This window comes from Lemur catta, chromosome 3 (assembly GCF_020740605.2).
Source record: "Lemur catta isolate mLemCat1 chromosome 3, mLemCat1.pri, whole genome shotgun sequence".
NCBI lineage: Eukaryota > Metazoa > Chordata > Mammalia > Primates > Lemuridae > Lemur > Lemur catta.
In genome coordinates, this window is record NC_059130.1 from 92,122,536 (window position 1) to 92,132,888 (window position 10,353).

The window sequence follows — 10,353 nt, forward strand, 5'->3', positions numbered from 1 at the left end:
GGTTAGACATGTAGTGAATACCATTGTTTTATCCGTGATATCATTAATTTGTGTTCTCTCTTTTCTTGATCAGTTTAGTTAAGTGTTTATCACTTTTGTTGATTGTTCAAAGAACCTATTTTTTCCTTTGCAAAAATTTATTTTTGTCTGGGCTTGGTGGCTCACACCTGTAATCCCAGCACTTTGGAAGGCTGAGGTGGGAAGAATGCTTGAGGTCAGGAGTTTGAGACCAGCCTGGGCAACATAGTGAGAGCCTGCCTCTACAAAAAAAAATTTATTTATTTTATCTATTTTTATTTTTTGTTTATTTATTTAGAGACAGAGTCTTGCTCTGTCACCTGAGCTACAGTGCTGTGGCATCAGCCTAGCTCACAGCAACCTCAAACTCCTGGACTCAAGCAATCCTCCTGCCTCAGCCTCCCAAGTAGCTGGGACTACAGGCATGTGCCACCCCGCCCAGCTAATTTTTCTGTTTTTGGTAGAGACGGGGTCTTGCTCTTGCTCAGGCTGGTCTTGAATTCCTGAGCTTAATCTATCCTCCCGCCTCGGTCTCCCAGAGTGCTAGGATTACAGGCATGAGCCACCTCGCCCAGCCACTACAAAAAATTTTTAAAAACAATTTTTTTTAATTTTTTATAACTGACATAAATATGCATATATTTATTGTATACAATATTTTTTTTTGAAATGGAGTCGCACTCTGTTACCTGGGCTAGAGTGCTGTGGCGTCAGCCTAGCTCACAGCAACCTCAAACTCCCGGGCTCAAGTGATCCTCCTGCCTCAGCCTCCTGAGGAGATGGGACTATAGGTGCACACCACCACACCCAGCTAATTTTTTCTATTTTTAGTAGAGACGGGTTCTCGCTCTGGCTCAGGCTGGTCTCGAACTCCTGACCTCAAGCAATCTTCCTGCCTTGGCCTCCTACAGTGCTAGTATTACAGGCATGAGCCACAGCACCCAGCCTTTACAATATGTTTTAAAATATGTATATATAGTGGAATGGCTAAATTGAGCTAATTAACATTAACATGTATTATTTGTATACTTATTTTTTTGTGTGTGGTAGGAATACTTCAAATATGTCTTAGCAATTTTCAATAATGCAATACATTCTTATTAACTACAGTCACCAGGCTATGCAATAGATCTCTTGAATTTATTTCTTCTAACTGAAATTTTGTACCCTTTGACCAACATCTCCTTGTCTCCTGTCCCCCTAGCCCCTAACCCCCTACCCTACAGCTCTGGTAACCACCATTCTACTCTCTACTTCTATGGGTTCAACTTTTTTAGATTCCACATTGGTGTGGCTTACATGTTTGTGCTCTCCAAAACTCATGTTGAAATTTAATGACCAATGTGTTCAGTTTATTAAGAAGTGGGACCTTAAAGAGGTAATTGAGTCATGAGGGCTCTGTCCTTATGAATGGATTAATGGACTAATGGGTTGTCACAGGAATGGGTTGGTTATCAGGAGTGTGCGTCTGTTATAAAAGCCGGGTTGGCTCGTGCTCTAGCCCTCACCATGTGATGTCCTGTGCAGACTTGGGACTCTGCATAGGGTCCCCACCAACAAGAAGGCCCTCAACAGATGGGGCTCCTCAACCTTGGACTTCTCAGCCTCCATAACTATAAGAAATAAATTTCTGGCCGGGCACAGTGGCTCATGCCTGTAATCCTAGCACTCTGGGAGGCCAAGACGGGCGGATTGTTTGAGCTCAGGAGTTCGAGACCAGCCTGAGCAAGAGCGAGACCTCGTCTCTACTAAAAATAGAAAGAAATTATATGGACAACTAAAAATATATATAGAAAAAATTAGCCGGGCATGGTGGCACATGCCTGTAGTGGAGGCTGAGGCAGAAGGATTGCTTGAGCCCAGGAGTTTGAGGTTGCTGTGAGCTAGGCTGACGCCATGGCACTCTAGCCCAGGCAACAGAGTGAGACTCTTGTCTTAAAAAAAAAAAAAGAAAGAAAGAAATTTCTTTTCTTTATAAATTACCCAGTCACAGGTACTCAGTTGAAACTGCCCTTTATCATAGGGGCTTGAACTCTACAAATGTATAAACATAGTTAAAAAAATAACCAGCCATTGTTCCCTAGCTTGCCTTCCTGTAATTGCTTACTGCTTAAGGGTCATGTATCCTTGATAGCATAAGATTTGTGACTTCCCCAATTGCTTCTATAAATAACATCACCATTATAAAGCCTCAGACTGGTCTTTGACATATATTCCATACTGCATTCAGGGGGCCAACTGATGCCAACCGGACCAGTGGCCATATGTGGGAACTGACTCAACAGGTCCTGCGACCCTCTACACAGGACCTGTCTCAGCTCAAGAAGACAATTTCTGCTTCCCAACCCTATGAGGACATCCCCAGCCAATGGGCAGACCCAATTCCCTATCCCTTTGTCCACCAACCTACCTTTAAAAACCTTAGCCCCCAAATTCTTGGGGAGACAGATGTGAGAAATTTCTCCCATCTCCTCACTCAGTGCCCTGCCGTATTAAAGTCTTTCTCTGCTGCAATTCCTGCTGTCTCAGTGTATTGATTTACCTTTGAGCAGCAAGCAATACAACTCAGCTGGGTGGTAACACAGTTATAGCAACAGAAAATGGACTAAGGCAGAAAACTGGTACTGAGAAGTGGAGTTGCTGCTAATAATGAACACCTGAAAATGTGGAAGCAGCTTTCGTACTAGATAATGGACACAGGCTGGAAGAATTTGAAGAAGCAGGCTAGAAAAAGCCCATATTGCCATGAATGGAGCATTAAGGGTGCTCCTGGTGAGGGCTCAGAAAACAAGAAGACAGCCGCACATGGTGGCTCATGCCGGTAATCCTAGCACTTTGGGAGGCTTAGACAGAAGGACCACTTGAAGCCAGCCAGTTCGAGACCAGCAAGACCTGTCTCTACAAAAAATAGAAAAATTATCCAGGTGTGGTGGCATGCGCCTGTAGTCCCAGCTACTGAGGAGGCTGAGGAAGAGGGGGATCGTTTAAGCCCGGGATTTTTGGTTGCAGTGATGATGCCACTGCACTGTAGCCTAGGCAACAGAGTGAGATCCTGTTGAAAGAAAGAAGGAAAGAATAGGAAGGAAGGAGGAAGGAAGAAGGAAAGAAGGAAGGAAGGAAAGAAGGAAGGAAGGAAGGACTTTCTTAGACATTATTTAAGTGGTCATGACCAGAATGCTGATAGAAATATGGACAACATTAAAGGCCATTCTGATGAGGTCACAGATGAAACTGAAGAACAAGGTATTGGAAACTGGAGTAAAGGCCATCCTTGTTATAAACTGGCAAAGAACTTGGCTGGATTATGTCCATGTCCAAGAGGGCTTTATGGAATGCAGAATTTAAGAACAATGAATTAGAATATCTAGCAGGAGAAATATCTAAGCAGCAAAGCATTCAGCCCGCTACATAGCTACTTTTTAACTGCTTACATTAAGCTGGGTGAGAGGAAAAATGACTGAAAGATGGAGTTTATAATCAAAAAAGAAGATCTGGAAAACTCTCAGGCTGTCCACGTACAGTGAAAAAGCATGTTTGGGAGAGGAAACCAGTTTGCTAGAGATTACTACAGATAGAAGCGATTCTCAAGAGAATGGAAGAAAGACTCCAAAGGCATTTCAGAGATCTTAGAGGTTGTCCCTCCCATCACAGGCCCGGAGGCCTAGGAGGGCAGAATGGTTTTGGAGGACCAGCCCAGCCCCAGTGCCCTCCATTGGCTTACCGCCCAGGGTCCCCTTGGGTCTCTGCACCCTGCACTCCAGCACAACACTTCTCAGCTGCCCCAGCTATGGTTCAAGTGGGCCCAGGTGCAGCTCAACCTGTTGTTCCAGAAGGTATGAGCCTTAAGCTATGGCTGCTTCCATGTGGTGCTGACTCTCCAGGCATGCAGAATGCAGATGTGGGACCACATCAACCTTCACCTAGATTTCAAAGGACGTATGGGACAGCCTGGGGGCCCAGGCAGAAACCTGCTGCAGGGGTGGGGCCACTGCAAAGAAACCCCACTAGGGCAACTCTGAGCAGAAGTGTGGGGTCAGAGCTGCTACAGAGAGTTCCCACCAGGGCAATGCCTAGTGGAGCCATGGGAGCAGGGCAGCTACCAGAAACTGTAGGGCCACCAGTGTGCAACTCCAGCCTGGGAGAGCTGCAGGACTCTCACTCTGTTGCCGAGGCTGTAGTGCAATGATATGATCATAGTTCACCACAACCTTGAACTCCTGGTCTCAAATGATCCTCCTGCCTCAGCCTCCCAAGTAGCTAAGACTACAGGTATGCAAAGCACCACCACACCTGGCTATTTTTTTTATTTTTATTTTTTTATTTTTTTAGAGATGGGGATCACACTGTGTTGCCCAGGCTGGTCTTGAACACCTGAGCTCAAGCCATCCTCCTGCCTTGGACTGCCAAAGGTGCTGGGATTACAGGTGTGATCCACTGTACCCTCCCAGCAGAATGTCTGTTATATGTCTGTCCTACCATTGTATTTTGGAAGAAGAAAACTTGTTATCATAGGATCACAGCTGGAAGGAATTTGCCTCAAGGTGAATCCTGCCTTGAGACTCACTCATATCTGATTCAGATTAGACTAGGAATTTTGGACTTTTGAGTTGATGCTGGAATGAATTAAGACTTTGAGGCTAGGCCAGGTGCAGTGGCTCGTATCTGCAATCCCAGCACTTTAGTAGGCTAAGGGAGGAGGTCTGCTTAAGGCCAGGAGTTCAAGAGCAGCTTAGGCAACATAGTAAGATCCCCGTCTCTATAATAAAAAAATAAAAAGACTCTGGGGCTATTAGAAGACAGAGGACATGAGTTTGTGGGGGGCAGGGGCAGAAAGCTATGGTTTGAATGTTTATCTCCTCTGAAACACATGTTAAAACTTAATCCCCAATGTAACGGTATTAAGAGGTGGGGCCTTTAAGAGGTGATTAGGTCATGAGGTCTTTGCTGGGTTCAGCCTAGGCAGCAGTTCTGATGGATTAATTAATGGGTTATCATGACAGCAGTTTAGTTATCACAAGAGTGGGTCTGTTATAAAAGCCAGTTTGGCTTATGCTCTAGCCCCCTCACCACATAATGTCCTGTGCTATCTCAGGACTCTAAAGAAAGTCACCACCAACAACAAGATTCCCACTAGATGTGGCCCTTGATCTTGGACTTCTCAGCCTCCAGAACTAGAAGAAATAGATTTCTTTTCTATATAAATAAATAGCCCAGTCTCAGGTATTCCATTATAGCAACAGAAAATAGACTACTAAGACACATATAAGTAAGACTACGCAGTATTTGTCTGTCTGTGCCTGGCTTATTTCACTTAGCATAATGTCCTCCAGGTTCATCCATGTTGTCACAAATGATAGGATTTCCTTCTTTTTTAAGACTGAGTAGTATTCCACTGTATATATATATATCACATTTTCTTTATCTGTTATTCTATTGATGGACACTTGGGTTGATTTCATATCTTGACTATTGTGAATAATGCTATAATATAAGCATGGGAATGTAGATATCTCTTCAACAGACTGATTTCATTTCCTTTGGATATATACCCATAAGTGGGATTGTTGGATCATATGATAGTTCTATTTTTAATTTTTTGAGGAATCTCCATACTGTTTTCCATAATGGTTGTACTGATTTACATTCCCATCAACAGGATTCCCTTTTCTCCACATCCTCTCCAACACTTATCTTTTGTCTTTTTGATAATTCTAACAGGTATGACGTGACATCTCATTGTGATTTTAATTTGTTATGTCTCTGATGATTAGTGGTTTTGAGCATTTTGTTCATATACCCGTTGGCTATTTGGATGTCTTCTTTTGAGAAATGTCTATTCAGGTTATTTGCCCATTTTTTAATCATGTTATTTTTTCACTATTGAGTTGTGTTCCTTATATATTTTGGATGTCCTCTTATCAGATGGACAGTTTGCAAATACTTTCTTCCATTGAGTAGATTATTTATTCTGTTGATTGTTTCCCTGGCTGTGCAGAAGCTTTTTAGTTTTAAGTAATCCCACCTGTCTATTTTTGCCTTTGTTGCCTGTGCTTTTGGGTTCATATCCAAAAAAAAATTGTTCTATTCTATTCTTTCATTAAAAATAAACAGCTGGTCTAGAACTACTGTATCTGTCAAGATAGACTAATATTATACTTCAGTAACAGACAACATAAACTCTCAGTGGCTTAACACAACAGTTATTTTTCACACTTGCCACTTGTCTAATGCAGTAACCAGAGGAGGCTCTGCTCAACACATTAGGTACTCATGCAGATGTAGGCTTCACCTCTACAGATGTTTCCTTGATCATTGTGACAGGGATACATGGCAAATCTGGCATTGGCTTTCAAAGCTTTCGTCAGAAATGACAGACACCACTTCCACATTTCATTGGCTAAAGCAAGTCACATGGCCATGCCTACCTGCAGAAAGAATGGGGAAGGCAACCCTACCACGCGCCTAGGAGGAGGAGAACTGGGTATTTGTGAAAAGTCCTATTGTCTACCCACAAAATTGATTTCATGACAGCTAATGAATTGTGGTTGTGAACTAGAGTTCAGAAAACACTGATTTAAAGGTTTCTTATGTTAACCTGAAATCTGGCTCACTACAACTTCCTTCTGCTGGCCCCAACTCAAAACACATCTGCTCCCCCTGCCTATTTGGAGACAATATTTCTCTTCTCTAAGTCTGCCCTTCTCCTGGTGCAATAGTTCCAAGTCCCCCAGTTCTTCTCCCTAGAATGGGATTTGCAGCTTCCTCTTCATCCTGGTCACCCTCTTTAAGGTACAACTGGTTTTGCCAATGTAGCTCCTAAAGTGTCGCCTCCAAACATGATCTGAGCAGCTTGGAGTTCAACAGTTTCCATTTACTCAGAGAGATAAGGGCTGCCTAAGCTTAAGGATAGGACTGACCCTTAGGAGCATTTTCTGTAGAGTCAGTTATTTAATTTCCTCATTCAGTAAATGACATTGATAATCATATGCCCAGTGGGAGGTCCGTGAAATCTGATTAGATCATTTTCAGGCTTAAAACTCCTGCAATGGCTTCCATTTGTTCATTGGAATAATATCCATTCCTTCAAGTGGCCTGCAAAGCCCTATGTAGTTGCTTCTGCCTGCTTCCCCAGCCTTTTATTTCACAACCATTCCCTTCTCTCTATGTGGCATGGTACTGGACCTCTTTCAGGTCCCAGAATGTACTCTCTCCTGCCTTAGGAGCTTCACATTGACACAACCTGAAACCTCTGCTAGAGTTTTCAACACCCTCCTCTGCCTCACTAACTCCTCTTCAATTTCAGGTCTGCTTGAACATCTTTCTCCAGGCTAGGTTAGGTCCCTCAGGTATATGCACTCTACACTTCTCTCAGTACTCAGCTCACTCCTAATTTACTTGTAATTAATTGTAAATACTTGTAATTTGTCATTATTTGTCCATCTTGCCCACTAGATTGTATGACCCATAAGAATAAGAACTGTGTCTATTCTGTTCACCACTATCTCTAACATCTAGGATTAGGCCTAGCACATAGGAGTTATCCAAATACGTATTAACCACTAAATATGTATCATGTGTGTTGGTGGCTGGGGGTTAGGAATGCAAAAATAAATACTAGCTTCCGGCTGTGAATAATTCCTAGTCTGGGGATGAGGTAAAGGAGAAAAAGCAACCATGGGAAGTGCTATGTTCATGGCATATACAGAGGGTCGGGGAGCACAGAAGAGGAACCACCCAGTCTGCTTTAGAGGGATTAGGGAAAGCTTTCAGAGGGGGTGGAAATTTGGGCTAGCAAAAAAGTGCAGAGGGAAGAGGGCATTTAGACAGAGGAGACAATGTGTCATGACACAGACGTATGGGGGCAGGTACTGTGTTTAGAGATGAGGAATGCAGATAGGAAGAACAGATTTGCAGGGGAGAGAGTGGTGATCTGAGTTGGCCACAGGGCTCTGCTTGTCTGCCTTGCCTTCCACTAAAAGTTCGCAAATCCTGAGACCTTCTAATCCAAAGGTTCTTAATTTAGGGTTTTCAGATGGGCTTTAGGGAGAGCCCAAACCCCAGAAATTATATGTAAAATGCTGTGGTGGTCTTTTTTTTCTGAGGGCCAAAGCTTTTATCAGTCTCTCAAACAGATTTGTGACCCCAAAGAGGTGAAAACCACAGATCCAAGCTATCACTCTCCCATGACCCGTGGTTGCCCCAACATCTGATCCTCTGCTACAGATGAGCTGTTGTATGTCACAAGGAAAGAGGAACTCATGAACAAGACCGAGGCAACATTGCTAAACTTCCAGATCTCTTGATATGACCCCTCCCACAGCCCATATCAAGCCATATTTGGTACTCTGTGGGCTTGGTTCTCTACCCTCCATAGCTTTTTCTAAATTTAAGTGCTTTTAATACATCATAAGCACCAAATATGAAAGCCAGAACCTTGGCTGGGCGCGGTGGCTCACGCCTGTAATCCTAGCATTCTGGGAGGCCGAGGCGGGTGGATCGCTTGAGGTCAGGAATTCAAGACCACCTGAGCGAGACCCCGTCTCTACTAAAAATAGAAAGAAATTATCTGGACAACTAAAAATATATATAGAAAAAATTAGCCAGGCATGGTGGCGCATGCCTGTAGTCCCAGCTACTCGGGAGGCTGAGGCAGTAGGATCGCTTAAGCCCAGGAGTTTGAGGTTGCTGTGAGCTAGGCTGACGCCACGGCACTCACTCTAGCCCAGGCAACAGAGCGAGACTCTGTCTCAAAAAAAAAAAAAAAAAAAAGGAAGCCAGAACCTTAACAATAATCTGGCTTTAAGTTCCCTCCAGCCCCTAATCCCCCTACCTGTGGGAACCATTGTCCTGAATCCCATAGTGATAACCATCCTTTCCTTTTTACATAGTTTCACTGCATATATGTTCTTTTTAAATGTTTTTTTGCAAGTTTAATATATCATGGTTTATTTAACAAGGTTATTTCTACAGTTATTATATTTTATCATGTATTTGTGATATGAAGAGACTGATGTATAATCAATAAGTCTTAAATCTCTTTTCCATGGATTTCCTCTTTTTGCTTAGCAGTAAAAGGCATTTTTAGCTTTATATAAACACATTCTTTACAACTATCTTAACAGAAAATTACTGCAGTATAGAAATAGCACTGGGCATTTATTAAATAAGTCACTGGCCATTAAGTTCAATTGTGCAGTTGTGAAATCTAACATCAAAGTTTTTGAAACCTTAAGACTAGGTGATCTGCAATGTTTCCAACATGTCTTCCACTGCCTTAAGAGAGTATTTGGTTTCCTTCTTACTTTGACCTGCAAACTGATAAGATCTGTTTATTTCACTAGCTGCCCAACTAGCATAGCTCATGTTGTCCTTTTTCGTGTTTGCACTTGCTTTTGGATTAGAAGCAACATGACTTGCCAACATGTAAAGCCCAAACAAAGCTCTCATATTTCTGTTGTTCAGTTTCAATGCTTGTACAAAATACTTTCTTGGAAGTTCAAGGTTTTCAAGTCCACCTTGGGTATATTTAACTTCAGCATACTGTTGACAGGATAAGTGGTTGTGGGAGTACTCATCATAAGCTCCTCTAAACAAAAGGCTGTTTTTGCAGTCATGTTCATTGATAGAAAGTTCTGCAAGTTCATGCCAGGCTTCTTGGTCTCCAACAAATTGTTCCAGATACTCATTCAGTTTCTGAATGGCCTCTATATTTTTCTCCTGGACTTTTTGAATGGCAATCTTATGCTTTCTTGCACTCGCGTTCATTGGATTTTCTTGTAAAATTCTATTATATAGCTGTATAGCATCATCGTATCTTTCCATGGCTTCAAATCCCATGCCCGTTAATCGCTTGACTCTGTGACTGCCAAAGAATTGTCTTCTTAACTCTTAAAGACAAAACAATGCCAAGTCATCCCGACCATAGTCTAGGGCTGCAATCACTACCTGTTCATATATGATCCAAATATCATCTCCAAGCTTAATTACTTCTCCAACTTCCACAATTTGCTCACTATTTCATGAGTTTTTTTCTCTCCATTTTCTCATTTTATCTCACATTTCTTCCCAAGTGACATTGTAAAGCTCTGAAACCTTCACCATCTTCTAAATGTTTTTAAATTCTTAGTTGTATTTGACTCTGTAGTATCACTAGTCATCAAAGAAATGCAAATTAAAACCACAATGAAATACTAAGACATACCTGCTAGAATAAACTTTAAAATTGACAATACCAAGTGTTAGCAAGGATGTGAAGCAACTGGAAGCCTCAAATACATTGCTGATGGGAATGCAAAATGGTAAAGCCACTTTGGAAGACAATATGGGAGTATCTTA

General features: G+C 42.3%; 1 pseudogene; it reads right to left on the reverse strand.

The window, feature by feature from the left end:
* Positions 1-9,181: 9,181 nt before the first annotated feature.
* On the reverse strand, positions 9,182-10,119 carry LOC123634179 (annotated as a pseudogene).
* Between the last annotated feature and the right edge of the window lie 234 nt (positions 10,120-10,353).